The sequence below is a fragment of the Salmo salar genome, chromosome 04, assembly GCF_965601325.2.
Source record: "Salmo salar chromosome 04, fSalSal1, whole genome shotgun sequence".
Taxonomy (NCBI): domain Eukaryota; kingdom Metazoa; phylum Chordata; class Actinopteri; order Salmoniformes; family Salmonidae; genus Salmo; species Salmo salar.
In genome coordinates, this window is record NC_138294.1 from 31,897,261 (window position 1) to 31,914,387 (window position 17,127).

Below are 17,127 nucleotides of genomic sequence, written 5' to 3' on the forward strand. Positions count from 1 at the left end.
CCGCCAAACCCAGATTAGTCCGTTGGACTGCCAGATGGTGAAGCGTGATTCATCACTCCAGAGAACGCGTTTCCACTGCTCTAGAGTCCAATGGCTGCAAGCTTTACACCACTCCAGCCGACGCTTGGCATTGCGCATGGTGATCTTAGGCTGCTCGGCCATGGAAACCCATTTCATGAAGCTCCCGACGAACAGTTCTTGGGCTGACGTTGCTTCCAGAGACAGTTTGGAACTCGGTAGTGAGTGTTGCAACCTGGGACAGACGATTTGTATGCTATACATTTTCACTTCACAATAACAGCGCTTAGAGTTGACCGGGGCAGCTCTAGCAGGGCAGAAATTTGACGAACTGACTTGTTGGAAAGGTAGCATCCTATGATGGTGCCACGCTGAAAGTCACTGAGTGCTTCAGTACGGGCCATTCTACTGCCAATGTTTTTCTTTGGAGATTGCATGGCTGTGTCCCCTTTTTTCACACATCTGTCAGCAACGGGTGTGGCAGAAATATTTGAATCCAGTCATTTGAAGGGGGGTCCACATTCTTTTGGCCTTGTAGAGTACACACTATAATAGAATGGAATAGATACTTAATTGTGCATTTTGTAACTCTGGTACATAATGCTAAATGTGTTTGTATTATTTTTTGGGGGGGCAGAGATGTTTGAAACATAGCAAAATCAAAACCACAAGTGAGTTGAAATGACCACTGCAACAAAAACACTGTCAGTCATGGCCCCAACCCAGAGCTGTTAGTTTGAGTGAAATTGGCCTTATGGGGCCTAGCTGTAAAGTTCTAAGTCCCCAGTGACTCTGTGCAGCTGCTGCCGTCCCCCAAGGAGGGACGGAGGGGGCGATTGGTCGTTACGAGTCACCAGGGAGCTCAGGGGGAGAGCAGCGGAGGGGACACAAGCTCTGGGAAAATGGTGCGAGGCAGAATGCAGAGTCGCTGCCGGACTCACAAGGGGCAACACACATGCTGCTCTTCAATCTGCACTCCCTCTTTTTTGCGTTGCATTTCAAAAGATACCTAAACGGAGAAAAACACACAAAAGCATAGGGCAGGATGCTTGGCAGAGGAGTATAGGCTAGCCGTGATATTGCCTTAAAAAGAGGGTTGAATTATATATTTCTATGCATATTGCATGGGACGTATGACAAGTATGTCAAGTTTAGGGAGGAGCTGAATGAGCACAGGCCTACATCTCATCACTGGACATGGTTTAATAATATCTGATTCCAAATAATCACTCCTTAGGCTACTCATCCAGGGTTATTCTTCAAAACAAGTTGAAAATATTTCCCTTTTCATTCCTTTCTGATTCATTGTGTCGTATGGGTGAGAAGGGGGTTCGATATTTTGTGTGCGCAAATTACAACGTGCATGATTATACCCCCCTTCTCACCCATATGACAATTGCATGTTTAGTACCTATTCACTAAGTAATATCTGTTAGAAGCACGCCACCTCATCAACCTTTTCCATACGTCAGTAATCAATAGTCAAAATATGCCAAGAGTTGCGGCACCGTCTGATTGGATGCAGCCCCCTGTTTTTGTGAGCAAATGACTCAATGATGCTGGATGATTTTCTGCCGATGCAGAATAATGCAGTAACTAACTACACAATGTCAGTCACTACAGAACATGTGAGGGAATGTATTTACTAGTGTACTGTGACAGCAGAACACTACTGTTATTATCCAATCCAACAGAACTTTTTTTTTCAAGTTTATTATTCCACTTTTGGACACCTGACACAAACAGACATTTAATTTTCTTGTTGCCAAATGTAACTTTTCTGTGAGGTGCTTTAAGGAATAATGAGTCTAGTCTCCTTCGGTAAACAACAACTTTAAAACGAGGAAATTCATTCAATTAACATGGTCTGTGATGTGACTGTGTAGCGCAATTGACAGGTCTAGGTGAAACCAACCTCCATCATTGTTCTGCTTTTTTGTTGCAGACACCCTTGGCCATACAAGGCACTTACAAAGTTCATATTTGACATGTTATCCATTATTCAAGGAGGATATAGACTAATGCTATTTAGGAGAACTCATTGGCCAAAGGGCACAGTTGTACAGTCTATATCCAAATCCAATTATCCAGCCGACTCGCTTCGGTATATCTTAACACTGCACTACGTTTGAAACATGTAAAAGAGGAATGAAAAACAAATGAGGTACATTTCCCCATCATCTGTTTTCCTCCTGTCACTAAATCAAATGTTATTACTTTTTTAGATTTTAAATACACGCTGGATAGTGGATATCCCACCCTGTCCAAACTGGTAAGAGTGTCTGAAATTGAACCCTGTGTCCAGCACTTTCCTATGTAGCGTGGAAACCTCCATCATTGTTCTGCTTTTTCTATGTAGCGTGGAGGACGCTCAGCTGTCACAGCCACTGCCTCGTTACAGTTCCAAGTCAGAAACCTTTATGTGCAACACGGGCTCCTGTCCTGTTAAAACGTTCTGTCCCTTCCCGTTCCATCCCATTCAGACCTGGGTTTAAATAATATCACATGTCCAGGAACTTCTGTGGTAACAGCAGCTTCACTATGTCGTTACCTAAACATGCACACTTCCATAGTGCTCTCGTTCACACAGCACACAAGTGCAACACTTTCATGTTCTTGGCAGTGGTTACTTAAAAATACTTTAAAGTACTGATTAAGTCATTTTTGTTGGTATCTGTACTTACTTAACAATTGATAGTTTTTACAACTTTTACTTCACTACATTCCTAAAGAAAAGAATGTACTTTTTACTCCCTGACACCCAAAAGTACTCTTTACATTTTGAATGCTTAACAGGACAGGAAAATTGTCCTATTCACGCACTTATCAAGAGAACAATCCTGGTCATCCCTACTGCCTCTGATCTGGCCGATTCACTAAACACAAATGCGTCATTTGTAAATGACGTCTGAGTGTTGGAGTGTGGCCCTGGCTATCCTTCAATTAAAAAACAAGAACATCTTGCCGTCTGGTTTGCTTATTTTAAGGAACGTGAAATTATTTATACTTTTACTTTTGATACTTAAGTATATTTACTTATGATACTTAAGTATGTTTAAAACCAAATACCTTTACACTTTTAAGTAGTATTTTACTGAGATTTCTTTCACTTTTACTTGAGTCATTTTCTATTAAGGTATCTTCACTTTTAGTCAAGTATGACAATTCGATACTTTTTCCACCTCTGGTTCTCGGTCACGTTTACATTACAATGACAACATACTGGCAGACATAGTATTGTAGAGACCAGGGAACCATTGCTATAGGCATGACTTTGATGCATCTGGTTTGGTCATTTTCGGACTCATAATAACCAGAAAATAGGACGGCATGCAGAATCAAGTTATGAAGTGTCCTTGCTATTCACTGACACGTAAATTAGTAACATCACGTGTCATTTCCTGTGTTGGCTGGCTGCGTTTTGCCAGCCCTTTATAAGGTGTACTCTGGTCTGTCCCCTTTGTGCTCTGTAATAAATGTCTGGTATTTCCTTTGATAATCTGCTTTGACATACACCCAAGGAAATAAGAATCTCAGCAATTTGGATTTCATTTTTGTGTATGAAGAATCCTCTCCCTGCCTGCCCTGTGGAGCTCTGGACATTGTATTCGATTACAGACAATGTGTCCTCGTGGTTTGATATATGTCGGTCAGACAACGGAAACATTTGACAGATATTTTTGTTGTTATGCTTTGATAGTCATTTGAAAAATGGCGGCTGTTTTATTTTTGTTTTGATCTATTCTAGGGGTAAGGAGGTGTTGCAGGGCTGACTGGCGCAGGCAGATAAAGAAGATCGAAAGCTCTTTGTTTCCTTTTCAAAGCACCTCGCTCCAACGATTGATGTTTCCTATTTCTCACAGCTATTACAAAGACAATTGAAACGGCATGCTTTTATTGGCAACTGATTTTAATGCTGTTATCATCACTCTGGTGTTGGAAGGAATGGACCCACTCATGGGTTGCGTCCAAAATGGAAACCTATTCCCCCCTTTGGGCCCTTGTCAAAAGTAGTGTACTGTATAGGGAAGTGGGTGCCATTTGGGACGAAGTGGTCCGTTAACCGCAATCCTGTCCTCCTCGTGTGAAAACACTACATTTGTCTGCCTGCCATGAAGATATCAATACTGGCACAGTGCACCTGTCTGTGCCACTGTTCAGCTGAAACAATAGCCTGGTTAAACAAGCACCACACTCCATATCAGAACTGGGTTCACATTTAGCTGGGGTTGATTGAGCCTGGCGCCTTGGAACCAAGGGAATAGTTCCACATTTTCAAATCCAGCACCACATCTGGTACTCCAGGCAGGCTCAATCTAACTCTTACATTCCAAATACTTTTTGAACCCAAGTCTGATTCTCACAGATCATGAGGTTATCCTAAACCCCTGCCACTCAATATGAATGACTGTGGCGTAATACAACATTTACACACAATACAATGTTTATTTTTACACGATATCATGTGTTCATCATGGCAACAGAGGCATCTGAGAGGGATTGTAATGAGGCAAAGACATAACTCTTCAAGTAAACAGGGAATTTTGGTTGAATATTGTCACACGTGTGGATTACCCGTCAAGTCTCTTTGATATCATCTGCAACAGTATATGACACTTTTACATACAGTCGTATGTTGTGATCTTACAGCGACAGTGTTGTAGTGGGCATAATATTTATCATGTATGATAAATACCTCACATGTGATTCGTTATAAGACTAAGCAAGTAGCCTATTGGAAAGTATAAATCGTTTCACGTCCCGTATATTTAGTAAACCAGACAGCACGATTTTTGTGTTTTTAAAATTCATGGCTGGCCGGGGGGCACGCTTAGGGCAACACTCAGTCATCATTTACAAACAAATCATGTGTGTTTAGTGACTCTGCCAGATCAGAGGCAGTAAGAGGGACCAGGGATGTTCTCTTGATACGTGTGTGGATTGGACCCTTTTCCTGTCCTGCTAAGCATTTGAAATGTAACAAGTACTTTTGGATGGGAAAACATATGGAGTAAAAGTACATCATTTTCTTTAGGAATGTAGTGAAGTAAAAGTAAAAGTTGTCAAAAATATAAATAGTAAAGTAAAGTACAGATACCCCCAAAAAACGACTAAACTAGTACTTTACACCACTGCACACACCCTCAGACTGTCTCTCACCATGGCTTTCTCTGCTCCAGCCTCCGGTCTTATCAGCTTCTCTGCAGGGTGCAGGTTAGGGCTTCCGCTGGACACATATCAGGGGGTGTGTGTGTGTGTGTGTGTGTGTATGTGTGTATGTGTGTTTGTGTGCGCTTGGGTGCATGTGCGTGTCTGCACTGTGGTGACATCACCCGGCAGAGCTGTCGTCTTCTCTTCAGATGTGCAGCTGGCTGTCTCCTGTCTCTCTGGGGGTTGGTGGGGAAGCTCTCCATAGAATGTTGTGGTCCACAGGGTCAGGCTTTTCACAGATCTGCCTCTGGCCTATCGTATCCGCTGGTCTGCAGCATGTTTATGTGCACGAGTTAGGGGCGGAGTTGGGCTTCACACTTCAAACACACACACCACTGTTGCTTCCGTCCCTCTCTCTCTTTGCCCCAACCTGGGCTCAAACCAGGGACTCTCTGAACACTTGGACAACAGTCACCCTCGAAGCATCGTTACCTATCGCTCTACAAAAGCCACGTTCAATCAGTGACCTCAGAGCAACTGGGGTCACTGATTCAAACACTACTAGTGCGCAGCGCTAACTAGCTAGCCATTTTACACCGGTTACACACACACACACACGCTCACGTATTTTAAACAATCTTTTCTCAGCTGCATCCGAATATACAGACATGCACACATGCACGTACAGTACGCACGCACGCATGCACATGCGCATGCACACGTGCACTCTTGTACGCACAAACACACGCACACGCTTTGAAGACTTTGAACCTGATGACATGTATGCAGACTCCAAAGCCGATTCAAACATGCTGTATCATTCTTGCTATTATTTGCATATTTTCCAGACTCTTCTGCAGGAAGAGCACATCCCCTATAAGGAAAGGTTAGCTCGCTTGGAAGCAGAAATGGGGAAAGTAAATTACGCTTGTTGATTATTTAATGCAAATGTTTATTTGAACATCAGTCTTAAGGGAAGGTGCTAGAGGCAGCATCATCCGCACTATGAAAGCATTTTATAAAAATCCAAATGGCACCTATTCCCTATATAGTGGACTACATTTAACCAAAAGTAGTGCACTATATAGGGAATAGGGTTTCATTTGGAAGGCAGACATTGATTTATGGATCGGCCATCTTCTCCCTCTAAGAGCACTCGTTACTCTAAGTACCGTCTTATCAAGGGAGAAAACCTGTTTGTATTCACAGCCCTGGCCATGCTTTATACATGTGTAAATTAATGCATATATCACTCGCTTCCCCGGTGCGCCATTAACGCCTGTGAGTTAGTGGTGGAGTGGACAACAAAGGTGTGCGTATGTGTACAGTACATCATTACTGTTTGTACAGAACTATTATAATGCAGGCTCATTGTAATGTTATCCTAATGTATTTGTCCAAACCTGGAATATCGGCATTTAGTAAATGCATAGGACATCTTCATGCATAATGAACTGACATGAGTAGCTAGGATGATCACATAGCCTATTCTTGTAAACATTCTTGTAAACCTTCTATGCATGGCGTTCAGATGTTTGTCTTTATGGTATCTTGTGCCTTGTTATGGCAGGCTTGAAACTCAGCAAACAAAAAAATAAGCATTTGCTCATAATGGCGCCTGAAGAATGTAAACCATTTTGATGTTGTTTGGGCTGGATTGGCACGTTCCTAGATTATTGTGTTTGTGTAAGGATCTTAAGGAGTTTAGGACTGGCTTGAGACATGCCAGAGGGAGTTTATTCCTGGTCTGTCTGGGTGACCAGCATAGATAACACACAGTGGAGCATTAGAAGAGGTATGTATAAGACGGCAGCCCCCTGGCACAAGTCATGTTCGAGCCAAAATGGCTACAGAGGCTGGTAGGAACAGACATGTACCTTTCCCCCAGGAGCCCACCAGTAACAGTCAGGTGGGAGCTAAGAGATAAGGGGTTGGGAGGTTGAGGTGGAGTTTGGAGAGAGAAGGTTCGGGGAGAGAGAGGAGAGAACAGGGGAGAAAGAGGATTTTGGCGCAAATGTCCTTTTCACACAGAGACAACACAGGGCTGAGACGATGGTGATTGTTTTTGAACGATTGAGATGTAGAGGATCTCTGATGGAGACAGGTGGCCAGGGAATCAGTGTGTGCTTGTTAGGGTTTATTAGAACACGCTGTTTATGGGAGCACACTGTTTATTAAAGCACACTGTTTATGGGAGCACACTGTTTATTACAGCACACAGTTTATGGGAGCACACTGTTTATTAAAGCACACTGTTTATGGGAGCACACTGTTTATGGGAGCACACTGTTTATTACAGCACACAGTTTATGGGAGCACACTGTTTATTAAAGCACACTGTTTATGGGAGCACACTGTTTATGGGAGCACACTGTTTATGGGAGCACACTGTTTATTACAGCACACAGTTTATGGGAGCACACTGTTTATTAAAGCACACTGTTTATGGAGCACACTGTTTATGGGAGCACACTGTTTATTACAGCACACGTTTATGGGAGCACACTCCCCGTTTATGGGAGCACACTGCCCGTTTCCCACGTTCCACAGCACACAGCCCTTTATGGGAGCACACTGTTTATTACAGCACACAGTTTATGGGAGCACACTGTTTATTAAAGCACACTGTTTATTACAGCACACTGTTTATGGGAGCACACTGTTTATTAAAGCACACTGTTTATGGGAGCACACTGTTTATGTGAGCACACTGTTTATGGGAGCACACTGTTTATGGGAGCACACTGTTTATGGGAGCACACTGTTTATGGGAGCACACTGTTTATTACAGCACACTGTTTATGGGAGCACACTGTTTATGGGAGCACACTATTTATTATTTATTTATTACAGCACACTGTTTATTAGAACATACTTAAGCAATAAGGCCAGAGGAGGTGTGGTATATGGCAAATATACTACGGCTAAGGGCTGTTCTTATGCACAACGCAACATGTAGTGCTAAGACACAGCCCTTAGCCGTGGTATATTGGCAATATATCACAAAACCCCGAGGTGCCTTATTTCTATTATAAATTGGTTACCAACATAATTAGAGTAATAAAAATACATGTTTTGTCATACCCTTGGTATACAGTCTGTTATAAACTGGGTGGCTCGAGCCCTGAATGCTGATTGGCTGACAGCCATGGTATAATCAGACCGTATACCACGGGTATGACAAAACATGTATTTTTACTGTTCTAATTACATATGTTGGTAACCAGTTTATAATAGCAATAAGGCACCTCGGGAGTTAGCCGTGTTATATTGGACATATACCACACCCCCTCGGGCCTTATTGCTTAAATATACCACGGCTTTCAGTCAATCAGCATTCAGGGCTCGAACCACCCAGTTTATAATCTTAATTAGAACACACTATTTATTAGAACACACTGTCTCTCTCTCTCTCACACACACACACACACACACACACACACACACACACACACACACACACACACACACACACACACACACACACACACACACACACACACACACACACACACACACACACACACACACACACACACACACACACACACACACACTGCACTCACATCAGATAATGACCTGCCAAAATACACATACACACTGATTCCTAAGGGGCGATACGGTGCAGGGGGACAGCTACGGAAAACTCACTGTTTCTCTGGCCACCAACAACAATTATGAAGACAGTCCCTACTCACTATGGCCCTCGGTTGGAATGAGAGTTTAAGTTGTGGATAGGAAGTGCCAGCAGCTTGCAGAACGCATGCTGTGAGCCTGCCTATACCCACACACAGACACACACTCAGCAGCCACTGAGAGAGAGAGAGAAAAAAAGAGAGAGTCAGAGACAGAGAGAGGAGTGAGGGAGAGAGAGACAGAGCGAGCGAGAGAGACAGCGAGAGGAGGGAGAGGGAGAGAGTGAGAGAGAGAAAGACAGAGAGAGCGGGAGAGAAAGACAGGAGATAGAGAGAAGGAGGGAGAGAGAAAGACAGAGACAGAGAGATAGGAGAAGGGAGAGGGAGAGAGAGAGAGAGAGAGACAGAGGGGACTTGTGTCTGGGCAGTGGCAGAGGCAGACACGCCAAAGGGGCTAGTTAGTTAAGCAGGCAGCAGCACTGACTATTTACTGGGCCCTCCTACTACCACAAAAAGAGAGACTCCCCCTGCTAGAACAACACTCCGAGGAGGGAGTGTGGTGGAAGCAGGTTGATGTTCACGGTCATGACTTTGTGGTCTTAATTTAAGGTTAGAGTTAGGCAGCGTGGTTAAGGTTAAGGTTAGGGTTAGGTTTAAAATCAGATTCTATGACTTTATGGCTGTGCCAGCTAGTGACTACTCTGCATAGCTACCTCCAGAACAAGACTCATGACAACAACAAAAAATGCTAACCTGCCATACATGGACGAGGAAAAAGTAGAGGTTGCAGCACAATAATAATAAGTTGTTTACAAAATATGACCTTGCACACAGTGACATTTGGGATGACATTTGTTGGAGGAAATATGTACAAATTGCAGCACATCTTATAACAACAACAATTAGGTGTTTAAATAACACAATTGGCACACAGAGGCATTTGGCTCGACGTTGGTTGAGGTTGGTGGATTTGAAAATGATTAAGGTTGGGCATTGCACTCTTTCTCTTACATACAAACACAGGCAAACCAATTTATTTAAAACATCACATCACAATTGAAAAATATACAAACCAGGGTGGTCCATGGTGATAGGTGGGATGGGCTGAGGGTTGGTATTAAAGAGTTTATGTTTGGTAATGTGTTATTGTTATGTGACTACTTTATATAAAAGTACCATGTATGTAAAATGTGTATGCAAAATGTCTAGGCAAAATGTCTATGTAAAATGTCTATGTAAAATGTATGTATATGTAGCAAAAAACGGTAAAAAACAAACAAGAAATGTGTCCTCCGAGGGGGAGGGGGGGGGAGGGGTGGATGGGTTAATAAAAACCACAGGCGAACTACAGTATGCATTCATACCTGACAACAAGCCAAACCTGTTGACAACATCGAATTGGCAGACATGCATTTGGGCCGACATTTGCTAAGGTTGTTCTGTGGATTAGAAAATATGAAAGTCTCAGTTTCAACTTCTATTGGTGGTATGTACAGGATACACATGGTATACACCGCCCAACGAAATGCTTACTTCTCAACAATGCAACAACGATGGGAAATAATAAAAGATAAGAATACGAACATAACGTCAATGGCTCAGTAAGGAACCGGCAAGACGCGCGCCCTGTTCAGCGCCACCGTCTTAATGACTAGTACGGAAAAAGAGACATATAACAAAAGCAACAATGACTTGGAATGTAGTGATTGATATTCCTAGCTGAGGTGTCCTTTGGTCTTTTATCTGTGTATCCTTCCTCCTTCAAGCAGTATTATCCACCCACCAAAACACGCTCACACACTCTCCCTCCGCCTTAATTAGACATCCTCAAGATCTTCAATTACGCTGTCAGAGGCAGGAAGAAAATGCACTATAATGTGGAGATTGACTTCCAATAGCATATTGTTTTTCAGGGTATTTGGAAACCCTCTGCAAGGTGATGACTAAGGGCCATGGAAAAAATAAGTAATTCTTCTCCAAGGTTACAGCAACACTGAGGGGGTTTATTTGTACATGCACGCACGCACGCACGCACACACACACGTCACACACACATCCCACGCACAAACATACACACACACAAACACAAACAAACAGCAACACTGAGGGGGCATAAAAGCGAGGAGCATTATGTTACCCCTTCTGACCGCTTTACAGCAAATGACTCGCCATCGCCGGTAGCTGTAAATTACCTTGGCCTCCTTGGTCTCCATCTCTCATGATGGCTATAAAGGCCTTGATGCAACATTTACACACACTTAATTCTCCTGCTTCATATGTTTGACAGACTGCAGTTATGTCCCAAGCAGCTGTGTGGGGGCAGCGCTCAGCAGATGGTGAACATCGAAACAACAGTTCAGTAGTCCACCGCTACCAGATACCCATATCAAAGAGCTAATCGTCTCACAATACTGGGAACAAAGCTTGTTTTTGCTTGCGAGAGATGGTTTTGGGAAGCCTGGGGGATCCAGAATGAACGCTATGTTCTGGATCCACCAGGCCTGGGAAGTCAAGCCTGGGAATCTATTTGTTTGTGCATTTTGTTGGTTTAACCAAACCTTAAAACACCCAGGTGGCTGAACCAGACAATAGCAAGCATTTTTTATTCAGATATTCTATTCAAATCTCACCCGAAACTGTCCCATACTTTCTTTTGGAGGTTGCGTTGTAATTAAGGATGGAATGGAAGGAAAGAGAAGATTTTTATTCACCCAAACACCAGCAGTGAGTGACCTTGTCCTTCATTCAAATCATCTTATGTGCATTAGAGAGATTAATAAACCATTGAATACATTCATAACATGCAGAATGTGCAGAACTCCCATCAGAGAATACTATCTCTAAGTGTAGCCCAAGCTTATTAAGTTTCATCACACATAAACACACAGAGGGCACAAAACCGACAAACTGGTTAAAAGCTATATGTAAACACATTATATGTGAAAACACATTATCAGCCGGAAAGATTATGTACATTAGACTCCCTCCACATTTCTATATTGGACAGAACATGCAGTAACTTCAGAAATTATTCATACCCCTTGACTTATTCCACATTTCGTTGTGTTACAGCCATACAAAATTAAAAACGCACTCGCACATCTGAGCAATCTTTTTGCAGGTGCATGGCAACAGTTGAAACAGGATGAAGGAAAAAGGAAACCGCACACTGCTCTTGATAGTATCACTGATATTTAATAAGCTTACGTATCGGCCTCACGGCCTTCGTCAGAGCGCAAAAGCTCTGACGAAGGCCGTGAGGCCGACACGTAAGCTTATTAAATATCAGTGATACTATCAAGAGCAGTGTGCAGTTTTCTTTTTCCTTCTTCACATTGTGTTACAGCCAGAATTCAAAATTGATTAAAAAAAATAAAAAATTCACCCATCTACACACAATACCAACAACATTCAATGTCGTCTTGGTAAGCAACTTCAGTGTATATTTGGCCTTGTGTTTTAGGTTATTGTCCTGCTGAAAGGTGAATTTGTCTCCCAGTCTGTTGGAAAGCAGACTGAAGCAGGTTTTCCTCTAGGATTATGCCTGTGCTTAGCTCTATTACATTTATTTTTATCCCCAAAAACCTCCCTAGACCTTGCCGATGACAAGCATACCCATAACATGATGCAGCCACCACCATGCTTGAAAATATGAAGAGTGGTACAGTAATCACTGATGTGTTGTGTTGGATTTGCCCCAAACATAATGCTTTTTTTATTCAGGACATTAAGTTAATTTGCCAATTTTTCTGCAGTTTTACTTCAGTGCCTTATTGCAAACAGAATGCATGTTTTGGAATATTTGGCTCCTTCTTATACAGGCTTCTTTCTTTTCACTTTGTAATTTACTAGGTTAGCATTGTGGAGTAACTACAATGTTGTTGAGCCATCCTACGTTTTCTCCAATCATTGACATTAAACTCTGTAACTGTTTTAAAGTCACCATTATCATCATGGTGAAATCCCTGAGCGGTTTCCTTCCTCTCCGGCAACTGAATTTGGAAGTATGCCTGTATCTTTGTAGTGACTGGGTTTATTGATACACCATCCAAAGTGTAACTAATAACTTCATCATGCTCAAAGGGCTAGTCAATGTCTGCTTTTTTTACTCATCTACCAATAGCCATCCTTCTTTGGAAAGTCTCCCTGGTCTTTGTGGTTGAATCTGTGTTTGAAATGTACTGCTCGACTGAAGGACCTTACAGATAATTGTATGTGTGAAGTACAGAGATGAGATAGTCAATAAAAAAATAATGTTAAACACTATTTTTGCACAGAGTCCATGCAACTTATTATGTGACTTGATAAGCAAATGTTTACTACTGATCTTATTTAGGCTTGGACACAAGACATTTCAGCTTTTCATTTTTAGTTAATTTGGAAACGGTTCTTAAAACATCATTCACACTTTAACATTATGGGGTATTGTGTGTAGGCCAGTGACATAAAATCTAAATTTAGTCCATTTTAAATTCAGTCTGTAACACAACAAAAATTGGAAAGGTCAAGGGGTGTGAATACTTTCTGAAGGCACTGTAGAAAGCAATATCACATCCAGTGATCAAATAATGATTTTTCCTCCATAAATTATATATGGTGATACGCACGCACACACACAGTACACACTCCACCGCCACCGCTCTGTGGATTCCCCCTGACCCTCTGAATGTCAACACTGCTGCTTTCTGCTACATCAGCCAGTCAGGTAGAGAGATTTTCCATCTAGATTAGCACTGTGGCCTCCAGCATACGCAGTAAAATACACATTTTGGTTTTCCTGCTCACCTGCCACTATGTTAACGGGGTGTAGGACCCTGTATACTGTGAAAATGTTAATTTGAATATTGATGTCGGTCTCTCTCCCTAGTAAGCGACTGAGGAGACGTTTACTGTGTGAGATGTGGCTACTGTGTCTGTCCCCTATCTGATTGTGGACGACTAGACTACTGCACTTATAGCTGGTAACTAACTGGGATGGAATTGAGACACCGATTGATCAGAAATTTGGAGTAGATGAGGATAAAAAATTACTGGAATTAGCTGGAAGCCATGAGTCATCATTCAGTTTGATAGAAGATGTCCGAATGTGTTTTTAAATCACATGAGTGATTGCCGAGTGGAAGTCCGAGAAAGGAGACTTGGTGATTATGTTTTTTTTTCCCCTCACAGCTGTATGGAAAAACGTATGCACCACACACACACACACACACACACACACACACACACACACACACACACACACACACACACACACACACACACACACACACACACACACACACACACACACACACACACACACACACACACACACACACACACACACTGCATCCTTTGGCCCCTAGTTGACACCGTGTGTAATTCCCAGTTGATTGTGGACCGGGATCCCAGTTTACAGAGAGGAAATCTCCTGGGGCCCACTCTGTGTACTCTGTGTCCTCGGAGGATCGCGAGGGGCCTGGACGGCTCCTTTTCTCACGCTGGACACGTCCATACTCTAAAAGAACACCCATTCTGAGGGCCAGTGGATGTTTCTCAATTGTCTCTCATAATGTCCTCAGCTCCTTTCGAAACGCATTGGAGAAGTTCGGAGAGGAGGGACCTTGGACCTCCAATGCGTTTTGTGAGGGAGGTGAGTGAGGATGAGAGGAATCAAGGAAAGACAATTGAGAGGAAACAACGTCTCTGTGCTTCCCACTCCCCTTCTAGTCTAGTGATTGTGTGTGTGTGTGACACACTGTGACACTGATTTGTTTTTAATCACTGTATAGATTGTCCTCTTAACCGCTCTCACTGACAGTCACTTTACTCAGGGTCACTTTTTGCTCACCCGTCATATTCAAGTATTTCCTTCTGAATCTGAAAAATCCATTTACACTGACAGGATTGTAGACTGTTTCACTTTCCACCTTGAGAAACCGTTTTTAATTCAATATCCCCTTTTCCTGGTGTCATTGTGAATAGTTATAATTTCTCCTCCACACTATAACTGACAAGTCAGCTAGCTAGCACTGAAAATAAGCTGTGGAAATACCATTTTACACGTTCTACCCTGCTTGCTGGTTCTACGCCCACTCAGATTTGAACATGTCAATTTCCACTGCGCGAACCATCGCATTTTACCATGGAAAGGTGACTGGGAATATGGTCGATACAAACAGTGTAGTTATTTCCTCCGTAAGCCGATCAAACAAGCCAAATGCCAGTATAAAAACAAAGCGTAGTCGCAATTCAACGGCTCAGACACACAACGTATGTGGCAGGGTCTACAAACAATAATATTACGGACTACAAAAGGAAAACCAGACACGTCACGGACACCGACATCTTGCTTCCAGACCTTCTTTGCCCGCTTTGAGGATAATACAGTGCCACCGACATGGCCCGCTACCAAGGACTGTGGGCTTTCCTTCTTCGTAGCCGACGTGAGTATGACATTTAAACGTGTTAACCCTCGCAAGGCGGGTTTACGACATAATCAATCTCTCCCTATCCCAGTCTGCTGTCCGCACATGCTTCAAGATGGCCATCATTGTTCCTGTACCCAAGAATGCGAAGGTAACTGAACTAAATGACTATTGCCCCGTAGCACTCACTTCTGTCATCATGAAGTGCTTTGAGAGACTAGTCAAGGATCATATCACCTCCATCTTACCTGTCACCCTAGACCCACTTCAATTTCCTTACCGCCCCACTAGGTCCGCAGACGATGCAATCGCCATCATACTGCACACTGCCCTATCCCATCTGGACAAGAGGAATACCTATGTAAGAATGCTGTTCATTGACTATAGCTCAGCATTCAACACCATAGTACCCTCCAAGCTCATCATTAAGCTTGAAGCCTTCCTGACTGGCCGCTCGCAGGTGGTGAAGGTAGGAAACAACATCTCCACTTCGCTGATCCCCACAAGGGTACGTGCTCAGCCCCCTCCTGTACTCCCTGTTCACCCATGACTGCGTGGCCATGCAGGCCTCCAACTCAATCATCAAGTTTGCAGATGACACAACAGTAGTAGGCTTGATTACCAACAACGTAACATGGAGTGTGGTGTCAGGAAAACTACCTCTCATTCAACGTCAACAAAACAAAGGAGATGATCGTGGACTTCAGGAAACAGCAGAGGGAACACCCCCCTATCCACATCGACGGGACAGCAGTGGAGAAGGTGGAAAGTTTTAAGTTCCTCGGCTTACACATCACGGACAAACTGAAATGGTCCACCCACACAGACAGTGTGGTGAAGAAGGCGCATCAGCGCCTCTTCAACCTCAGGAGGCTGAAGAAATTTGGCTTGTCAGCCAAAACCTTCAAACTTTTACAGATGCACAATTGAGAGCATCCTGTCGGGCTGTATCACCCCTGGTACGGCAACTGCACCGCAAACAACCGTAAGGCTCTCCAGAGGGTGATGAGGTCTGCACAACACATCACCGGCGGAAAACTACCTGCCCTCCAGGACACCTACAGCACCTGATGTCACAGGAAGGCCACAAAGTTCATCAAGGATAACAACCACCCGGGCCACTGCCTGTTCACCCTGCTACCATCCAGAAGGTGAGGTCAGTACAGGTGCATCAAAGCTGGGACCGAGAGACTGAAAAACAGTTTCTATCTCAAGGCCATTAAACAGAGATAATTAACATAAAGAGGCTGCTACCTACATACAGACTTGAAATCACTGGCCACTTAAATAAATGGATCACTAGTCACTTTAATACATTCCAACATTCCATAATGTTTACATATCTTGCATTACTCATCTCATATGTATATACTGTATTTTTTACTATCTATTGCATCTTGGTTATGCCGCTCTGTCATTGCTCATCCATATATTTATATTATTATATTCTTATTCCATTCCTTTACTTAGATTTGTGTGTATTAGTTGTTGTGGAATTGTTAGATTAATGTTAAATATTGCTGCACTGTCAGAACTAGAAGCACTAGCATTTCACTACACTCGCAATAACATCTGCTAACCATGTGTATGTGACCAATAAAATGTGATTTGATTTGATTTGACTTGAAAACATAAAGATGTTTTTGGGGCGGCAGGTTGCCTTGTGGTTAGAGCGTTGGGCCAGTAACCGAAAGGATGCTTGATCGAATACCCGAGCTGACAAGGTAAAAATCTGTCATTCTGCCCCTGAACAAGCAGTAACCCACTGTTCGTAGGCCGTCATTGTAAATAAGAGAGTTTGTTCCTAACCGACTTGCCTAGTTAAATAAAAAAGAAAAGGAAAAAAAAAACGATATGATAGGGGTATTACGTCATCTCAGTTAAAGGGGCAATCTGGGATTCAAACAACGACAATT